At 46.0% G+C, this 19,489-nt stretch overlaps 1 long non-coding RNA gene across 1 annotated transcript in view; it reads left to right on the top strand.

Moving 5' to 3' along the window:
• Nucleotides 1-18,299, top strand: part of LOC126106313 (uncharacterized) — a 38,032-nt gene extending 19,733 nt beyond the window's left edge. Inside the window, exon 3 of the long non-coding RNA XR_007523329.1 lies at nucleotides 18,219-18,299. This is a non-coding gene — a long non-coding RNA (uncharacterized LOC126106313). The remainder of the gene's footprint in view (nucleotides 1-18,218) is intronic.
• Nucleotides 18,300-19,489: the final 1,190 nt, after the last annotated feature.

Genomic DNA, 19,489 nt, shown 5'->3' with positions numbered 1-19,489 from the left:
TGCAGATGTCAGGGATCGTCGTTTGCGTCATCAGGTTGTCCTGCCAAATCTGATCATAAGCATTCTGCACGTCCAAGAAGACCGCTGCTGTCGACATGCTGGAATTAAAACCCTTGCTGATGTGCTCCGACGATCACACAAACGCCCAACGCTTGAAATGTTGTGTAATGTGGTTGGCGATTGTGAGCGTACTTGTTTCGGTATAGCCGTGCTGCCTCTCGACCGTTTCCGTCTTCTTGGTCGTACACTGACACCATTTCGGCTCGTTCCCGACATGAATACCGGATCATTCTGCAGCTTACAGTACGCTGCTTCAATCACACAGCCTGCAGCACATGAGAAACACACGGCACGTGGTCAGAGGAACTTTCATTCGTCAGCGACGTCTACCGAGGCAACGATGCACTTTCGGACACGTGTTCAGAGGTCCTTCTTCCTTCCATTGCCAGTCAGGAGTCCGTCACTGCTGTTTATCGATTTTATCAATGTTCACCCCGTATTTCGTTAACAGAAGCATCACCTTTCCACCACAAGGCAACACGCCAGATGTATTATCGACTTGAAAATGTAGAAGAACGAACATCCACAGACCGGAGTTGTTTAAGAATGACTGTTTTGGCACATAAAATCCGAATGGTGCTCGTACAAATAGTGATGTTGGCTAAGCATTAATTTCTGCCCAATTAAAATCTTTTCCAAAAGGAATTAATCGACTCGCACAGTTTGCCTGGGCACCAGCTGCGGTTCATCATTTAAATCGTGCTTAATATGGTGTAACATGGCTATAGTAATATAGGTATCAAAAAGGCTGTGCAAATGGCTGGTGGTTCGGGTTAGACCAAAAGCTTTGAACCACACGTGTCTAGCTCAGAAAGGAACCGAGCACCAAGACCCACACAAACAGTGATTCTGTGCTTAGCTCTTTCATACATACTTTTTAACCGCGTAATGATACAGGACACTTTTATACAAGGCCAGTTTTATTAGTTTGTGATCATTATTTACAGAAATGTAATTGAGCTAGCTTTGCAAGATGAAAGCAGTGGTCTTGTTGTGGTCTCCAATCCAAAGACTTGTCTGCTACAGCCCCGAAAGCCAGTGTTTAGATTAGATTAGATTAGTTTTTCGTTCCATAGATCCGTGCTGAGGAGATCCTCGTGGATATGGAATATGTCAATTTTTTTACCAATAATATGATAATATACAATACATCATTTGTTTCTATTAAAAAATTCGTCAGTGGAGTAGAAGGAGTTGGCCACCTCTATCAGGCTCCTTTTCAACTGATCTTTATTTGTAACTAAATTTTTTATGTTTGCTGGAAAATTATTGAAGATGAGTGTTCCTCAGTAGTGGACCCCTTTTTGAACTAAAATAAGTGCTTTTAAGTCCTTGTGAAGATCATCTTTGTTCCTGGTATTGTGTGTATGAACTGAGCTGTTTGTCGGAAAAAGAGGTAAATTATTTAGGATAAATTTCATTGATGAGTAAATATACTGAGAGGCAGTAGTTAGTATACCCAGTTCTCTGAAGAGGTTTCTACAGGACGTCCGTGAATTTACTCCACAAATAATACGTATTACACACTTTTGGACTCTTAAAACTTTTGTTTGACTTGAAGAGTTACTCCAAAATATTATACCATATGACATTATGGAATGAAAGTAGGCAACGTATGCAAGCTTTTCCATTTTTATGTTGCCTATGTCTGCTAATACTCGAATTGCAAATACAGATTTGTTAATGCATTTCTGCAGTTCTGTGGTGCGCTCCTCCCAACTGAATTTTTTATCAAGTTGTAATCCCAGGAATTTAAGACTGTCAACCTCTTCTATCTGCTCTTCTTCATACTTTATGCATATACATATGTGTATCCTGCGCAAGTCTGTCCTTCTCTGAGTGACCTATGCGACCCGCATCTAAATGGCTCTGAGCACTGTGGGACTTAACATCTGAGGTCATTAGTCGCCTAGACTTAGAACTACTTACATCTGACTAACCTAAGGATAGCACACATATCCATGCCCGAGGCAGGATTCGAACCTGCGACCGTAGCAGCAGCGCGGTTCCGGACTGAAGCGCCTAGAACCGTTCGGCCACAACGGCCGGCCACCCACATCTATTTGGATCTGCTTCAGCAATCAAGCTATGATCTGCCTCTACAATTTTTACCCACTCGCCCCAACCCACACTTCCTTCCATTGCCGAAGTCATAATTCCTTGATGCCTCAGGATGTTTCCTGTTTATTGGGCCCTCGTTTTTGTCAGGTTCCGCCATGAATGTCTTTTCTGTCCGATGCCATTCAATAGGGAGGCTTCATTAGCTGTCCGTTCGCCTCACTCAGTCTTCGGCATTCTTCTGGAGCGCCGCACTTAGAAAGCTTCTGTTCTCTTCTTGTCTGAATTGTTTACCTCCCACGTTTCACTTTCGTAGAGGGCAACACTCCTGTGTAGTACGTTCGTGAAAGACGTCCTAAATTCTAAATTGATATTCAATGTCAACATATTTTGTTTTATTAAACGCCATTTTTACTGTTTCGAGACTGCAAGCAATCCTAGCACAGCCTGATCGATTAGATAAAATAACCTTTTTTTGAAGACATAGCCATTCTTATCAGCCATTCTTATCTTTGTCCTCCCTGACAGACGCGGTGCGGTCTCTGTTCGCTACCGGACCCAGCCCACCTGCGTCTGCTGGTGCAGGCAGACTGATCCCAGCGATGGTGTTGGGTCAGGAGGATCCTTTCCTCCACAGTGGGGTGCTAAGGACATAAGGTGGAAAGGTCTAAACTTAGAGGAGAAGCAGGCTTACAATGTTGTATGACGCACGAGCTGAGAAGCAGTACGCAGTGAACACACATCTCTGAGTGGATGTTAGGCCGGGAAACATGTAGGTCAGCAGACTGGCATACTTTGTCCCGCAGACAGGCCTGGGCTTGCAAAAACACCTTCTGTCTCAGGAAATCTCACGCCATAGAGTATGTTGTAGTACTGCAAGTCTTCGATTCTGTCATCATAGAACCTGTCACAGTATTCTACATCAGCCATCTTAGATTCTGACGTCATAGAGCCAGTCTGCCAGGTCAGCGATCTTGGACCGCCATCTTGGCTTCGGATATCATACTAACGCTGTTCTACGTAGTTCTCATGTGTCTGGAGGCATTACAGCTGTGACTAGTGTAGTGGCAAGAGAAACTCGCGTCATGGGCCATTTACTGACAAAGTTGATCTCCCCAAAATGTAAAGATTTACTACCGTACCGTTGTCCAGATTCTAATGAGAACCTTCATTACTGATACTGTTGTGATCTTCCGTCGAAAGTATGGTTTGATGCAGCTCTCCGTGCTACTCCATCCTGTAATAGCCTCTTAATCTCCGAATAACTACTGCAACCTACATCCTTCTGAATCTGGTTGCTACGAGGGTTGACTGAAAGTTATGCCTCCACCTTCGTAACTCTTCAACAGTTGGCAGTATTGGTATGCGGCAAGTACTGGCTTTTTCCGTAGCGTCTTCTCTACAGCTCCAGTTGGCGGGAAGCCTTAGCATTGGACGATTCTGTTGTTACAGTGTAAAGTATGGAGCCCTGCGCAGACTGTCGGTCAATGCGATGTAAGCAACTTGCAGTCATTAAATTCTTGACAGCAGAAGGTGTCATCCCAAAGGAGATTCATCAGAGAATGAAAGCAGTTTATGGTGATTGTGTTGATGTGAGTACTGTGCGTCGTTGGGCGAGTATGTTTAAAGATACTGAGGCGGGAACATCTGACCTACGTGACACACAAAGAGTTGGACGTTCTGTGACAGCAACCACCGAGTTTCACAAGCAAAATGTTGACACAATGATTCAGGACGATCGTCGTATCACTCACTGAGAAACTGCAAGCACAATCGGCATTTCACAAGCACGTGTGGGTCACATTATGTCTTTGCTTGGCTATCGGAAGATCTGTGCAAGACGGGTACCCCGGATGCTAACTCCTACAATGAAAGTGCACAGACTTGAAATTTGTCGGGAATTGCTCTCGCGTTACAGGTATGGAGTGACGCCTTTCCCCATTCAATTGTGACAGGAAACGAAAGGTGGGTACACCATTACAACCCGGAGACAAAACGTCAGTCTATGGAATACCGACACAATTTTAAGACAAAATATGCTTAGGACAATAGTCCTGCTTCAACAGGAGTGGCCGCGCGGTTTGAGGCGCCATGTCACAGATTGCGCGGCCCCTCCCGCCGGAGGTTCGAGTCCTACCTCGGGTATGGGTGTGTCAAATGGCTCTGAGCACTATGGAACTTAACTTCTGAGGTCATCAGTCCCCTAGAACGTACAAATACTTAAAACTAACTAACCTAAGGACATCACACACATCTATACCCAAGACAGGATTCGAACCTACGATCGTAACGGTCGCGCAGTTCCAGACTGTAGCGTCTAGAACCGCTCGGCCACTCCGGCCGGCATGTTGTGTGTGTGTGTGTGTGTGTGTGTGTGTGTGTGTGTGTGTGTGTGTGTGTGTGTGTGTTGTTCTCAGCATAAGTTAGTTAAGTAGTGTGTAAGTCTACGGACCGATGACCTCAGCAGTTTGGTCCACTAGGAATTCACACACATTTTCGACAGGACTGGGAGGAAATACACTAGCGATATCGGGGTTATATTTAAATTTCCCGCCGTCTTTGAATTTATCGTCAAAATTCGGTTTTACACCCATTTTATTTATTGGGAAATTAGCTTTTGTTTTACAATGGGGACGGCTGGGGAAACCTCGTCACTCGTTGGTGATGTCATTTGAACCCTCCGTCGGTTTGCCACAGTGTACAGCATGAATCAGTATTACAAATCACTTGTTTCCAGTCATCCACTTCCCAGTAGCGAAGCTCTTATTTTTTTTTTTAAATACTTCATTGATACAACAACATTATTATAAAACAATCGAAAAGAAGGTATTGTGATACAAATTATTCATAAACAACAAACATTGTATGATACACACTAACACACCACCTTTTCTAATTAGTGGGTCCAATTATTATACTTGAAAAACAAGCAGCTTATACTACTTAATTAATGGCACTTACTATGGACAGGGTTAATCTAACTACTTGACTACTCTGGTTATTCTAAGTCTAACTACTCTGCAGCGTTACAGGTGTGCCAGTCGAAATACAAACCTACTGAAAAACGGCCTGCTCACTGAGCTAATCCCAGTGAGCGTGCCCCTGGCACTGGGCTGGCCTACTACTTTTGGAATCGCTGCAGTCCCTACCTATGTTAGTGATGTTAGTATTCTAATTTTACCTTATTCTAGTATAACTACTTCCTATCAAATCTTAGTGCATATGTCAAGTCCGGGAATGGTGCTCCTGCTCCCCTGATCCGACAGCGCGGCGGATTCTAGGTGTGAAACAACCGGCCAGTACCGCGCTCGGCGGAAATTGCAGGTGCACCTAAGTCTTCATCGGGTTATTTTTTTTTTATCTCTAACCGTGTTGGTTACTAATAAAATCCCTCAAGATCTTTTGGGATATTTCATTTGCCAAATTGTTGAGGACATTGAAGGTCTCGCCACGTCGCAGTAGGTTGTATGTGTCTCTGTTTGGCAATTGATTCCTGAGTTCGAGCGCCACATCGTCATACAACGTGCAGTCATAGACGACATGTTCGGGTGTTCCATCCGGAGCATCACAGTCACAGTCGGATATGGCCCGTGACCTGTAAGAAAGTGCAGCAGACCTCTGCTCGGCTCAAAGTGGCTCATTTGAGGCCTTTCTCTGATGTTCGGTAGTAGCTGGAATACCCTTCTTCCCGTTTCCTCAGTTTCCCATTGCTGTTGCCATAACTCTTCGCCCCTTCTCTTTATTGCATATCTATCCCCAACTTGTACCCCCCATGATTTCCCTGGTCTTTTCTGTCTTTCCTTTAGAGACCCAGTACCACGCTCCCTGTTCTCTAATTTTTATGTCTAAGGGACATAATCCTATTATTGTCAGTAAAGCCCCCCCAGGTGTTGTTCGGTATGCCCCGACTGAACGCAACAGCATGTTCCGCTGCACCCTTCTCACGGTCACTGCGGGCACCACCCTCGTGAGCCTGTGTGCCCAAACCCCGCTCGCATATCCTACTAAGGATGTTAGGATACTGTTGTGATAAAGTTTGATCAAGTTGGGAGGTAGGTGGAATCTTCTATGGCCTATACTGATTAGATTATTTAAAATTTCTAATGCTCGTTGCGTAATGTTTTCTATATGAGTATTGTAATTCCATTTTTCGTCTATTGTGACTCCTAGGTATCTAGCCTCTCGACGCCGAAGAACTGGAGTTCCCTCAATTCTGACGGTTGGATTTCTGACGAGACTGCCTTTCAGTAATATATATGTGGATTTGTGCGGTGCAACTTTCATTTTTGCTTCTTGACACCATTTCTGAAGCACTATCATAGCTTGCTCTACCTTAGGCTCTAGTTCCTCTCGGCTGCAGCCGCCTACCAGCAGGAGGAGGTCGTCAGCATAAGCTATCACGTCTAGCACGTCCTCACTTAGTTGTAATTTCTCTAGGAGGGGTTCTATGTTTATATCCCAAAAGAGTGGCCCCAGAACTGATCCCTGGGGACACCCCTTCGTGATGGTTTTACTTGTTCTTCCGCTAGGCGACGATAGCCATACCTCCCTGTCCATGCAATAGCTCCTCAGACAGCCATAGAGGGGCCCTGGGCACTCCTTCTCACGCAAGCGGGAGAAGAGCGAGGGCCACCACAGGTTGTCGAAGGCGCCACTGATGTCCACCATGATGCCTACCACATACTTGTGCGGGGTTGAGCTGCAGACCTCAGCTGCCAGGGCAATTGCGTCAGACGCCGATCGCCCCGGCCGCAAGCCGAACTGCCTGTCGCTCATCCCGCGCAGTATCCTGTACGCTTTCAGTCTGTCAGCTAGTAGCTTCTCCAACAGTTTTCCTAGATTATCAAAGAGACAGATTGGCCTGTAGGATTTGGATTCTATGGGGTTCTTGTCCTTCCCTTTTTTAATGATTATTACGTTGGCCCTTTTCCATATTTTGGGGAAACTTCCTGTTCTTAGACACTCATTGAACAGTCCCGTGAGAGACGCCACCAGCTGGGGGGCGAGGAACTGCACCACCTCCGCGATTATGCCGTCTGGCCCCGGTGCTTTGCCCTTTTTTAGTGATTTGATTTGTGCAGCCACTTCTTCCTCTGAGAAGGGGTACACCATGGTGTTATTGGTGTATTCATTTAGATCCTCCCTGCGAATTTGTTGTTGGAGGTCGTCCTCCTCATTTGCCTCGTCATCTGGCAGCAGAGTGCACAGGAGAACTTCAGCGGTTTCCTGCCACGACTCTGTCATTCTGTCTCCGTCTCTGATTGTAGAGAGAACCGCAGGGGACCTGATTTTTTCCCTGACCAGTTTGTATGGTATTCTCCAAGGATCTGTGGCTAGCTGGCTCAGAACGTACCTCTCCCAACTTTACATTCTTACTTGTTTTAATTCTTTTTGGAATCGTTCTTTTTCTTCCCTGTACTGCTGCAGCCAGAACTGTTTTTCTTGCCAGACGGCATTTCGCTGGTAGTACCTCCTCGCCCGTCTCACAGACTGACGCATATGTTCAAGATCGGTAGACCATGGCGATGGGGAAGCCGCCACGGCTCTCCTCCTGGTTGGCACAGCGGCCTTGACCGCGCTGACTATCGACCCTACCAGCTCTTCGGCGTACCTATCTATGTCCAGGTCACCTTCCGGCAACGGCGGAATGTCACACTCCCAAGCCAGGCAGTCCCAATCGGTTTTATTGTAATTTAGTTGGATTTCCCATCCTAGGTCCCAGCGGCACCCTTCTTCTCTGAGGCAGAAGGTAATTATGATCACTTGTAGTGGCGTGTTCAATAACTTTCCAGCCTTCAATGATGCTGATGGCGTTAGCAGTTGCCAGGGTGACATCGATGTTTGTTCCCTGCCCTCCACCTCTACTGTAGGTGGGGGGATTACCAGGTTTATTTGCCACTACAAGTTGGGAAGCCATGATTAATTCTTCATCCTTCTCACCATTAGCATCCCTTGTGCCGCTGTACCACATAGGGGACTTCGCATTGATGTCTGCTGTAACAATAACTCTACGTCCGCGTAGTGTCGTGATGATTCTCGCAAGGTGGTCTGAGAAATCTTCAAAATTTCCTCCATATTGGAAATACATGTTCACGAGGTGTATTCATCCTACTGGTTTCCAGAATGAGATTTTCACTCTGCAGCGGAGTGTGCGCTGATATGAAACTTCCTGGCAGATTAAAACTGTGTGCCCGACCGAGACTCGAACTCGGGACCTTTGCCTTTCGCGGGCAAGTGCTCTACCATCTGAGCTACCCAAGCACGACTCACGCCCGGTACTCACAGCTTTACTTCTGCCAGTGTCTCGTCTCCTACCTTCCAAACTTTACAGAAGCTATCCTGCGAAACTTGCGGAACTAGCACTCCTGAAAGAAAGGATATTGCGGAGACATGGCTTAGCCACAGCCTGGGGGATGTTTCCAGAATGAGATTTTCAGTTTTAATCTGCCAGGAAGTTTCATATCAGCTCACACTCCGCTGCAGAGTGAAAATCTCATTCTGGAAACATCCCCCAGGCTGTGGCTAAGCCATGTCTCCGCAATATCCTTTCTTTCAGGAGTGCTAGTTCTGCAAGTTTCGCAGGAGAGCTTCTGTAAAGTTTGGAAGGTAGGAGACGAGATACTGGCAGAAGTAAAGCTGTGAGTACCGGGCGTGAGTCGTGCTTGGGTAGCTCAGATGGTAGAGCACTTGCCCGCGAAAGGCAAAGGTCCCGAGTTCGAGTCTCGGTCGGGCACACAGTTTTAATCTGCCATGAAGTTTCATATCAGCGCACACTCCGCTGCAGAGTGAAAATCTCATTCTGGAAACATCCCCCAGGCTGTGGCTTAGCCATGTCTCTGCAATATCCTTTCTTTCAGGAGTGCTAGTTCTGCAAGTTTCGCAGGAGAGCTTCTGTAAAATTTGGAAGGTAGGAGACGAGATACCGGCAGAAGTAAAGCTGTGAGTACCGGGCGTGAGTCGTGCTTCGGTAGCTCAGATGGTAGAGCACTTTCCCGCGAAAGGCAAAGGTCCCGAGTTCGAGTCTCGGTCGGGCACACAGTTTTAATCTGCCAGAAAGTTTCAGTCCTACTGGTGTTTGTAATTCTACTACACTGCAATGACTGTTTGATAGCTGTGTTAGTGTAGTGGCCCTTAGGGCCTTGTTTGTGACTATTAAGACTGCCTTCGGCTCTTCTCCGGTAGAGATAGTCTGCAAAGAGGCAGACATGAAGGAAATCTGCCCCGCCCTGGAGTATGGCTCCTGCAGACAGACTACATCCAGTCTCCTCTCCTCCACTACCTTCCGAAGCTCCTGCATGACCAGCCGACTGTTATGGATGTTTATTTGTCCTATTACAATTTCAGATGTTATGGGAAGTAGGTGTGGAAATAGCAATCAGGCCATGGTTTGTTGTAATCTGAAGCAATTCGGCCGTTCGCAAGTACAGATTGCACATAGATCTCTTGCAAGTTGAATTCCTCACCTCTTCTCTCGAAAACCCTTCTGAGCAAGTCACGCAGAGCTCCGAAATCTGTGGGAAGATCCATTGACTTTAACTGTATTCTATCCACAGCCTCCATTGTCGAGAAGGTGACCTTTCTGCCATATTTATGCCCTATACGTACGACGTGCCTAAGTGCTGTGGTAAGGACAACCGGCTGCTCCAAGCGTGAAAGTTGCATCGCAAGCTCCAGGTTCGGGTAGATTCTTCTAAGATCCGGATCTGGGGCTCTCGGAAATACTTCCATATGCATTGTAGTTGTGATTGTATTATCTTGTACAATAGTTTGGAGAGATCCTTCCTGAAGCGGAACAATGCTATTACTTTCTACCGGTCGCAGACTGTCTTCTGTTTCGTCTTCTGGCTCCGTCTGTATGCATAGGTCAACCATGATTGTCTGTTTTGGGCTTGTTTTTTCATAACTGGTGATGAAGCTTTCTGCCTCTGGGTTGAGTGTCGAGTTGACACTCAAATGACCCAGAGTCTTGGGCTCTGTCGAAGTATCTGAGTCAGCCGTTTCTTCTATTTCTTCTATTTCTATGTCTGGTTCGGTTTGGGTGCTTGAATCAACAACAGTTGTCTCCATTTTCTTTGTCTCCTGGACATTTCAGAAATTCTTTGAATTTCTCTGCTCTTTCTGCGTCCCTTCTCTTCTTACTCGGAGACTTTCTTTTATTGGCTGATCTGGTTTTGTTGTTGTCATCAGCCATAATCCGTTCTGGAGATTAGGCGTTGTTCGGGTAATTTATATGTTGGGCAATTCCCTCCGGTTGTGCCGCACGTCTTTTTGCCCCTTCGTATACATGGTATGCATACAGCGGATTTCCTAGAATCTTTTCTTGCATGATCGTCCTCTCCGCATCTTTATGAATATGGTCAATGTCCCCACAATTGTGACAACGGGGTACGATTAGGTAGTCTTTCACGTTTATGGCGTGAAAACCTATGTACACCCTGCCCATAGCTGTCAGTGTTCTCCATAGTCCACCTGTAACTTCGGCAACATGGTGAACTACGTCTCTGTCCCTAGGTCCTGTCTTGAATCTGAGTTTAAAATCTTTTAGAAAGGTTTCCATACTAATATTTGAGTTGTCAAGGTTTTGTTGATACAGGGTGTCACATAGGTCTTCGTCTGTCATTGATTTTGGGACGTCATACAGAATGTCTAGTGGATTCCGCTTTCGGGGGGGTTCACATTTTACTGACTTACATAATTTTTGGTTTTCTAAAAGCTTATTTTTATCTTCCTCTGAAGCTACATCTACAATAACTACATTTTTTGTTACCTTTACCTTGTTTATCCTGATCTTTTCTCTTACGGGATTTACTGTGGTAGCAAACACTTCCTGCACCTTCTTAATGTCCTGGCCGGGTAATGGTCTTAAGAAGACTGCTGTATCTGGTCGTTTAGAGACTTTTGCAATAGTCTCTTTTGTTGTTTGGGCCTTTGGCGCAGCTTGTGCTGCGACGTCGGCCCATGTCCTCCCTGGTTGTTTCCTGAGCCGTTCGTTTTCCTTTTCCAGCTCTTCAGTTCTTCCTTCTAGTTTTGCGTTGGCTATCGCCCATGCCGCCAGTTCATTTTTAATTGCCTGCACTGCGACCTGATTAATTTTCCCATTTTTAGTGTTTTGATCTAAAAGCTGTGTAATCCTCATATGTCTCTCGAGATTGCTTTCGTCCGTGGTTTGACCCAGGCCTTCCTGTGGCGAGGGATCAGATAGCATCGAAGCCCCTATGGGCGCACTTAAGTCGCTTGTCTCTTCAGTGGCCATCATTGTTAGACAAGCGAAAAAAGGTTGGAAGCCCGTCTCTTACCCCGGACTGGCTCCTCTGGCATGGGGGGGGGGGGGGGGGACTAAGATGCAGCTCTCCCACAAACCTCGTCCCTAGGTCAAGGGCATCCCTGAGCCGCCGAGTTCAGTACACCGTTGCCAGTGTCCTGGTCCCCTTCAGTGGCCTCGTCACCGACGATTTCTCCCAGCGTTTATCGGCAAGTGCACCCCGCACTCCGGAGAAGCGGATGCACTTCTCGTCCTTCGCCGCCTACTAGCCCGAGCTCCCACCTTACAGGCCAGGGACCGGCTCCTATTCAAGTGGCGGGCCGGTCACCCAGTCGTTCGACGGTCTGGACTCAGCTAACCTGGCCCAGGCGATGTCACCACCCCCTGGGTTTGGCAGAACACGCCCCGGTTACCCACGGGCGCGGCGAAGCGCACTTGCCGACTCGCGCCGAGGTCCCACGCCGACAAACGAGGTCGCCGGCATGCAGAACACCAGCTGGTATTGTGCCCTGCAAAAATAAAGAAGGGACAGATGGATAGTCCCTCAGACACAGCTCCCCCTGTGCCATGCACTCTTCGCTTTTGCCTTGGGTTGGGGGCATTTAACGTCCTACGTTGACGGGAGTTTAACGTCCTTCCTTGACACAACGACAACCCTCACCGTTCCACAGCCCGGAGGTGGTATGAGAGTGATGATGTGATATAAATGATGGTATGGCCCGGGTCTTATGTTGTGGATTTTGACATCATCGAGACGGTGCGGCACTCAAACCCTAGTTACTTTTCCCGGAAGGCCTCCACACGTACTGGGGGATCATGGCCGACCATGTCTCACCCACCGCTTTTGATAATTCACGGTGGGCCAGTGCGGTTCAGTGAGGATTGCACCCAGTTAAGGGCTAGCCTTTTAACGTCATGCATGGACGGCCCTTCCCGTGTTAGCTTCACCCCATCTAAGGGGGTTACTGAGCGCCGGGGCCACGTCAAGGCCACGGGATAGGACATTACGGTACCTGCCCCACTCAGGTTCCTCTGAGCTACAGAACACTTCAGACATTCTGAAGGTTTCCGGGAATCAGAGGGTCTCCTGGCGGTTTTAACCCAGTTTCGGAAGGCAACACACCTTCCCCAGGTGGCGCCACGCAGACCGCTTTCCCGTGCGAGCGAAGCTCTTTGCACCACCTCAAGATCATCTGAAACTTCCTGGCAGATTATAACTGTGTGCCGGACCGAGACTCGAACTCGGGACCTTTGCCTTTCGCGGGCAAGTGCTCTACCATCTGAGCTACCCAAGCACGACTCAGGCCCCATCCTCACAGCTTTACTTCTGCCAGTACCTCGTCTCCTACCTTCCCAACAATACAGAAGCTCTCCTGCGAAGCTTGCAGAACTAGCACTCCTGAAAGAAAGGATATTGTAGAGACATGGCTTAGCGACAGCCTGGGGGATGTTTCCAGAATGTGATTTTCACTCTGCAGCGGAGTGTGCGCTGATATGAAACTTCCTGGAATATTAAAACTATGTGCCGGACCGATACTCGAACACGGGACCTTTGCCTTTGACGGTCAAGTGGTCCACCAACTGAGCTACCCAAGCACGACTCACGCCCCGTCCTAATAGCTTTATTTCTGCCAGTACCTCGTCTCCTACCGTCCACACTTTACAGAAGCTGTCCAGTTTATCACTCATTAAAGATTTCTACTGTTTATCAGGACCTGTTCTACCGTTGTACCCCACTATTTTTAGTTCTCTAAACCCAGTCACTCTGCTATCTAGACTGCTGATAGCGCTTTTAAGCTCGCCAGTGGTTCTTTCCGTTTATTTCACGCGTTTGTTTACAACCAGCCTGCACAATGCTCGACAGTACGCGATGTCTAACTGGTGTTTGTTTGGCGGTGGCTTTTCCTTCGCGTTTCCACATCGCAATAATATTACCATCCGATTTTGGCGTCTTTAGATGGGTTCAAATACCCTGATGGATTTTTTTCTCAGATGATACCCAACGACCAGCCTATGTTTACAGTCTGAGTTTTCGTAACCGAACCATCTTGCTGTTACTGCTTATCTCCTCTCAACACTCTCTGCTACTTTTCTACTGGCGTGTCTGCTTCTCGTGAAATCCAGCGGTCAAGTTCGCATTGCTTTTGATGATACTGTGTAGATTATGCAGAACATAGAAGATAGGGCTGTCTCGCACTGCAGACAATGAAAACGACTACGCGCGTAGAACTGTTTATCATACGGAGCTGCGAATCAACAAGGTAGCCCTGGCAGAACTCAGTGGCTGTTGATGAAGAGTTCCATCTCTCATATTCACTCTTTTATACTTCGTCCCTCGTTACTATCCAATCTTGATCCAGTTACCTTTCTCTGAGTCTGCAATGCTCGTACTATACCATATTCTATCGAAGCAACAGCTTGTCTTCGTCCTTGGCAACTGAATCTTTACTGTCCATCACTTTTCTCTCAACTATTGATCGTATTTTTATTCACCCTCATCAATGTTTAGTTGTAAAACTCGAAGTCTGCATGCTTATACGTCCAGATCTTAGTAAGACAGGCTGCCTTACATTTGCCATGCCACACACAGAGCCACTTTTACTTCTTCCGGGATACAGTCCAATGTTGTGAGTCTACTGGACAAACACATACTGGCATAACAATGTTGACTGTGACTCGAGTAGATTTATTTGCTCTTAAAGTGAAGTTATCTTTCCCCTAGTAATGCGGCAGCGTTATAGCGAACACATTCTGCCTCGTTATAGTTTTCTGTCAAATACCGTAACACTATTTTCATCAAACGAAGGAACCAGTAACTGATCGTCACCAGCTACTGTCTTTCGAAGTAAAAACGTAAAGTCTAGTCCCATTTACACACTATTGGCCATTAAAATTGCTACACCAAGAAGAAATGCAGATGATAAACGGGTATTCATTGGACAGATATATTATACTAGAACTGACAAGTGATTACATTTTCACGCATTTTGGGTATATAGATCCTGAGAATACCCATAACAACCGCCTCTGGCCGCAATAACGGCCTTGATACGCCTGGGCAACAGAGCTTGGATGGCGTGTACAGGTACAGCTGGCCATGCAGCTTCAACACGATAACACAGTTCACCAAGAGTAATGACTGGCGTATTGTGACGAGTCAGTTGCTCCGCCACCATTGACCAGACGTTTTCAGTTGGTGAGTGATCTGTAGAATGTGCTGGCCAGGGCAGCAGTCGAACATTTTCTGTATCCAGAATGGCGCGTACGGGACCTGCAACACACGTTCGTGCATTATCCTGCCGAAAAATATGGTTTCGCAGGGTTCGAATGAAGGATAGAGCCACGGGTCGTAACACAGCTGAAATGTAACATCCACTGTTCAAAGTGCCGTCAATGCGAACAAGAGGTGGCCCAGACGTTTAAACAATGGCACCCCATACTGTCACGCTGGGTGAGACGCCAGTATGGCGAAAAAATGACGTTTTGCCATTCCTGCACCCATGTTGGTCATTGAGTACACCATCGCAAGCGCTCCTGTCTGTGATGCAGCGTCAAGCGTAACCGTAGCCATGGTTTCCCAGCTGACAGTCCATGCTGCTGCAAACGTCGTCGAACTGTTAGTGCAGATGGTTATTGTCTTGCAAACGTCGCCATCTGTTGACTCAGGGATCGAGACTTGGCTGCACGCTCCGTTACAACCATGCGGATAAGATGCCTGTCATCTCGACTGCTTTTGATACGAGGCCGTTGGGATCCAGCACGGCGTTCCGTATTACCCTCCTGAACCCGCCGATTCCATATTCTGCTAACAGTCATTGGATCTCGACCAACGCGACCAGCAATGTCGAGATACGATAAACCGCAATCGCGATAGGCTACAAACCGACCTTTATCAAAGTCGGAAACGTGATGGTACGCATTTCTCCTCCTTACACGAGGCATCACAACAACGTTTCACCAGGCAACCAGGCAACTGCTGTTTGCGTATGAGTAATTGGTTGGAACGCCAGGCAACGCCGGTCAACTGCTGTTTGTGTATGAGAAATCGGTTGGAAACTTTGATCATGTCAGCACATTGTAGGCGTCACCACCGGCGCTAACCTTGTGTGAATGCTCTGAAAAGCTAATCATTTGCATATCACAGCATCTTCTTGCTGTCCGTTAAATTTCGCGTCTGTAGCACGTCATCTTCGTGGGTTTTAAGGGCCAGTAGTGTATTTTGATATGCAAAGTCATCTATACTCAATAATACCCGTTAACAGCAGCAGCTAATCTAAGAAGCAATGCTGTACTGTTGCGTGCACTTAAAACACCCCTCCCGAATGTAATGTCTCTGACGAGCTAGGCCGGTTGAGAAGATAGTGGCGGAGTCTTCCACCTATGTTGTGGTGCATACGGATGCCGCGATTTCCCTCAAAACTGGCAACTGACTGAAAACAGGACCTTAGGCGTAATCAAACTCTCGTAACTTTGTAAACACAGGCTTCCGCGGCCGTTGTCACAGTCAATAAATTTCTTCTAGGTTTCAGGCCGCATTGTTAGCTATAAAATTCCGACGTTCCGGCGACTGTTGCAAGACCCCTTCCTCACAGTGTACTGTTAGCTTTGACTGAATTCTCCGAGCGAAGGCCACAGTCTGGCGTGATTGTTCAATTCCATCCCGGCAGTGCGGCGCCACTGTCGTCCTTTGGTGATGCTCTGCACTCCAGCACAGCTGCTCCCTGTTCTGTTTAACTCTTGCCGGCTAACGACAATGTTGCACCCCCCCCCCCCCCCTCTCTGGACTGAGAAGCTTTGTGATTTTTTTATGTCATATACTGCTCACTTTCGTTAACAAAGCAATCCCTTACATAGTTCATTCTCATAAAAAGGCTTTCCTCTTGTTCTTTTTCCTGCACTGGCGCGGGGTCAGCATAGTTATTAATAGACATTGTTATAAACGTATTTGGCTTTGTTATTTGAAGGGGACCCCTTTCTGCAACCACTCCGTTACACCCTGGGATAGAATATGTGTACCCCAACTGCCTGCATGTAAGTGAGCGAAAGTTTAAAAATGTTTGTGAAGCGTTTAATTGAGGCAGACTTGTGTACCACTTCGGTATTCATCTAGTAGGATGTGATAAACCACCTAAAAACCACATCCAGGCTGGCCGTCACACAGACCCTCATCATTTATCCACTGGGTGGATTCGATCTGAGTCCGCCCTCCCCTTTCCGAAAGCAGTGCTTTAATGTGCAGGGCTATCCAGGTGGGTTCACACGAAGACTAAGTAACTTAAATCTGGACTTAAGCAGGTAATCAGACCTATATTTACTTTTACTTAAATACTATTTAAATGTCAGAAAGAAAGTTAGACTTTTGAATTTGCTTTCCAACACCTCCACAAGTAAGAGCTTTCTTCTAGGGTTGAGTGAAGCTGTTCTCTCTGTTCCAGGGCTCTACACGTAAAATGCTCGACTACGTCATTCTAGGCACGTATTAAGTGATGTTGTGCAATATGAAGTAATTAAAATTTGTACCCATTCATGACAATAACGTTACAAAGTCTATCAGTGCTTTATCAAATGCTTCGTTGAGTTTCCCTTTTCTCATCTACCTCATCATTTTCCTGTTCTCATTCCATGGCCTCAACTCCCTCCAGGCTTCTCTCCTTTGGTTAGTATTGCCTTTCTACCTGAACTCATGATGATTAGAAATATATTTCTCATCTGTCCAAAGATTTCTTTAATTTCCTTATACGTTACATTTATGTTTCTTATAGGTAGGCAGGATTATACAGATTAATATTTCTTCCCCAGCCATTCCTGCTTTGCCTTTCTGCCCTTTGTACATAGGCAATAATATCAAACATTGCTGTAGCAAATAAAGAGGAGTATATGAAATAGCAGAGTATTAGAAACTATTTCGAAATAGATATTGATCTGACTTTTGCAGTGCAATACAAAAATTATTCCGATTTTCTTATTTTACATCATTCTCAGACAAGGAAAGAAACCATTTAGTGTCGTTTGGTAAAATGTTTTTGCGTAAATGGTCCCTAGAAATGAAAGTGTATACGAGTTGGAGAATTATAGTAAACATTGGTACTCATTCACGATGATTTTGAACATTCTTCTAAAAGGAGTCACTGAAATCACATCACTGGCGCACATAATTGCTGATTAAAATTAGTTATAAGTATATCACAATGAATTTGGAAAAGATAAAGAAACACAATGCATGGAAACTTTTCATATTCTTCAAAAAATCTCTCCTTAGGCATGCAAGGAGCGCATCACAATATCACAAAAATCCATACCAAATGCAAAGAGACATCAAGAATTATGAAAGACAATTTTCATTTAATCTGCAATTGCTTGTTTTGGATAAATTCTTTGACTTCACCGATAAATTACCGATTGAAAATAAAGTCAGTTGCAGTGAAGAGGAGTAAGATCTTAATCTCTTCCTTTACTATTAATCTATCACCAGTGTCATAAGATTTGCTGAAAACTAATGAGTATACACCTGATGATAAAATTCAAGTGCGTTTCTCTGTGTTGTCCATTCATCTGTGAATAACCAGTATGTAACTATGTACACAAACGAATAATTTATTCGAGAGGTGGAAAATGATTCAATCTCTAGCACAATGAAACAGGCTGGATAAATGGAGGCAGCGTTCACTGATACTTGCAAAAATTACTATTGCGCTTTTAGCAGTTAGTTACTCAGAGCCTCCTACATTTCGAATGCCTTGGAACTGACATTGTTTTATGTTCCTACTAATGGGTGCTATAACTGGATCTTCATAATGAAAAAGAGACAAGATGACATGAAGAAATTCTTTGGTTACAGAGGCTTGCTGCCCAGAGCTTCTTCAGTGGACTGATGTGACGGTACTTAGCAACGAAATATGCAGTGAGTTCTACAGTGCAGGTACCATTATCGAAAGTACGCTGTGCGCCGCAAACGAGAAGACCGGCATATGCAACGTGAGTAGAAGCTGAGGTTTTTCTTGAGCACTAAACCATTAGCAACTGCTTTTTCTGTGACTTTTCAAACATTCTGTGTATAGCGAAAACGTTAATTCTTCGTACAAAGCAAACTTATAATTAATTAACGTTGTTTCAATGTATTACATCGAATTAACAGTATTTGCTATTACCTAGTAACTAAGTCACTCGTTCTTGCACGATTTTATAACCTGACAACATATTATGTAACCATGCCAAAATTGACAGCTACACTATTGGCCATTAAAATTGCTACACCAAGAAGATGACGTGCTACAGACGTGAAATTTAACCGACAGGAAGAAACTCCTATGATATCCAAATTATTATCGCATTCACACAAGGTTGGCGCCGGTGGCGACACCTACAGTGTGATGACATGAGGAAAGTTTCCAACCGATTTCTCATACACAAACAGCAGTTGACCGGCGTTGCCTGGTGAAACGTTGTTGTGATGCCTCGTCTAAGGAGGAGAAATGCGTACCACCACGTTTCCGACTTTGATAAAGGTCGGATTGCAGCCTATCGCGATTGCGGTTTATCGTATAGTGACATTGCTGCTCGCGTTGCTCGACATCCAATGACTGTTAGCAGAACATGGAATCGGTGGGTTCAGGAGGGTAATACGGAACGCCGTGCTGGATCCCAACGGCCTCGTATCACTAGCAGTCGAGATGACAGGCATCATATCCGCATTGTTGTAACGGATCGTGCAGCCACGTCTCGATCCCTGAGTCAACAGATGGGGACGTTTGCAAGACAACAACCATCTGCACGAACAGTTCGACGACGTTTGCAGCAGCATGCACTATCAGCTCAGACACCGTGGCTGCGGTCATCCTTGACGCCGCATCACAGACAGGAGAGCTTGCGATGGTGTACTCAACGACGAACTTGGGTGCACGAATGGCAAAACGTCATTTTTTCGGATGAATCCAGGTTCTGTTTACAGCATCATGATTGTCGCATCCGTGTTTGGCGACATCGTGGTGAACGCGCATTGGAATCGTGTATTCGTCATCGCCATACTGGCGTATCACCCGGCGTGATGGTATGGGGTGCCATTGGTTACACGCTCGGACACCACTTGTTCGCATTGACGGCACTTTGAAC

This window comes from Schistocerca cancellata, chromosome 10 (assembly GCF_023864275.1).
Source record: "Schistocerca cancellata isolate TAMUIC-IGC-003103 chromosome 10, iqSchCanc2.1, whole genome shotgun sequence".
Lineage (NCBI taxonomy): Eukaryota > Metazoa > Arthropoda > Insecta > Orthoptera > Acrididae > Schistocerca > Schistocerca cancellata.
The sequence above is the reverse complement of the archived record's forward strand: the minus strand, read 5'-3'. Positions and strand labels throughout refer to the sequence as shown.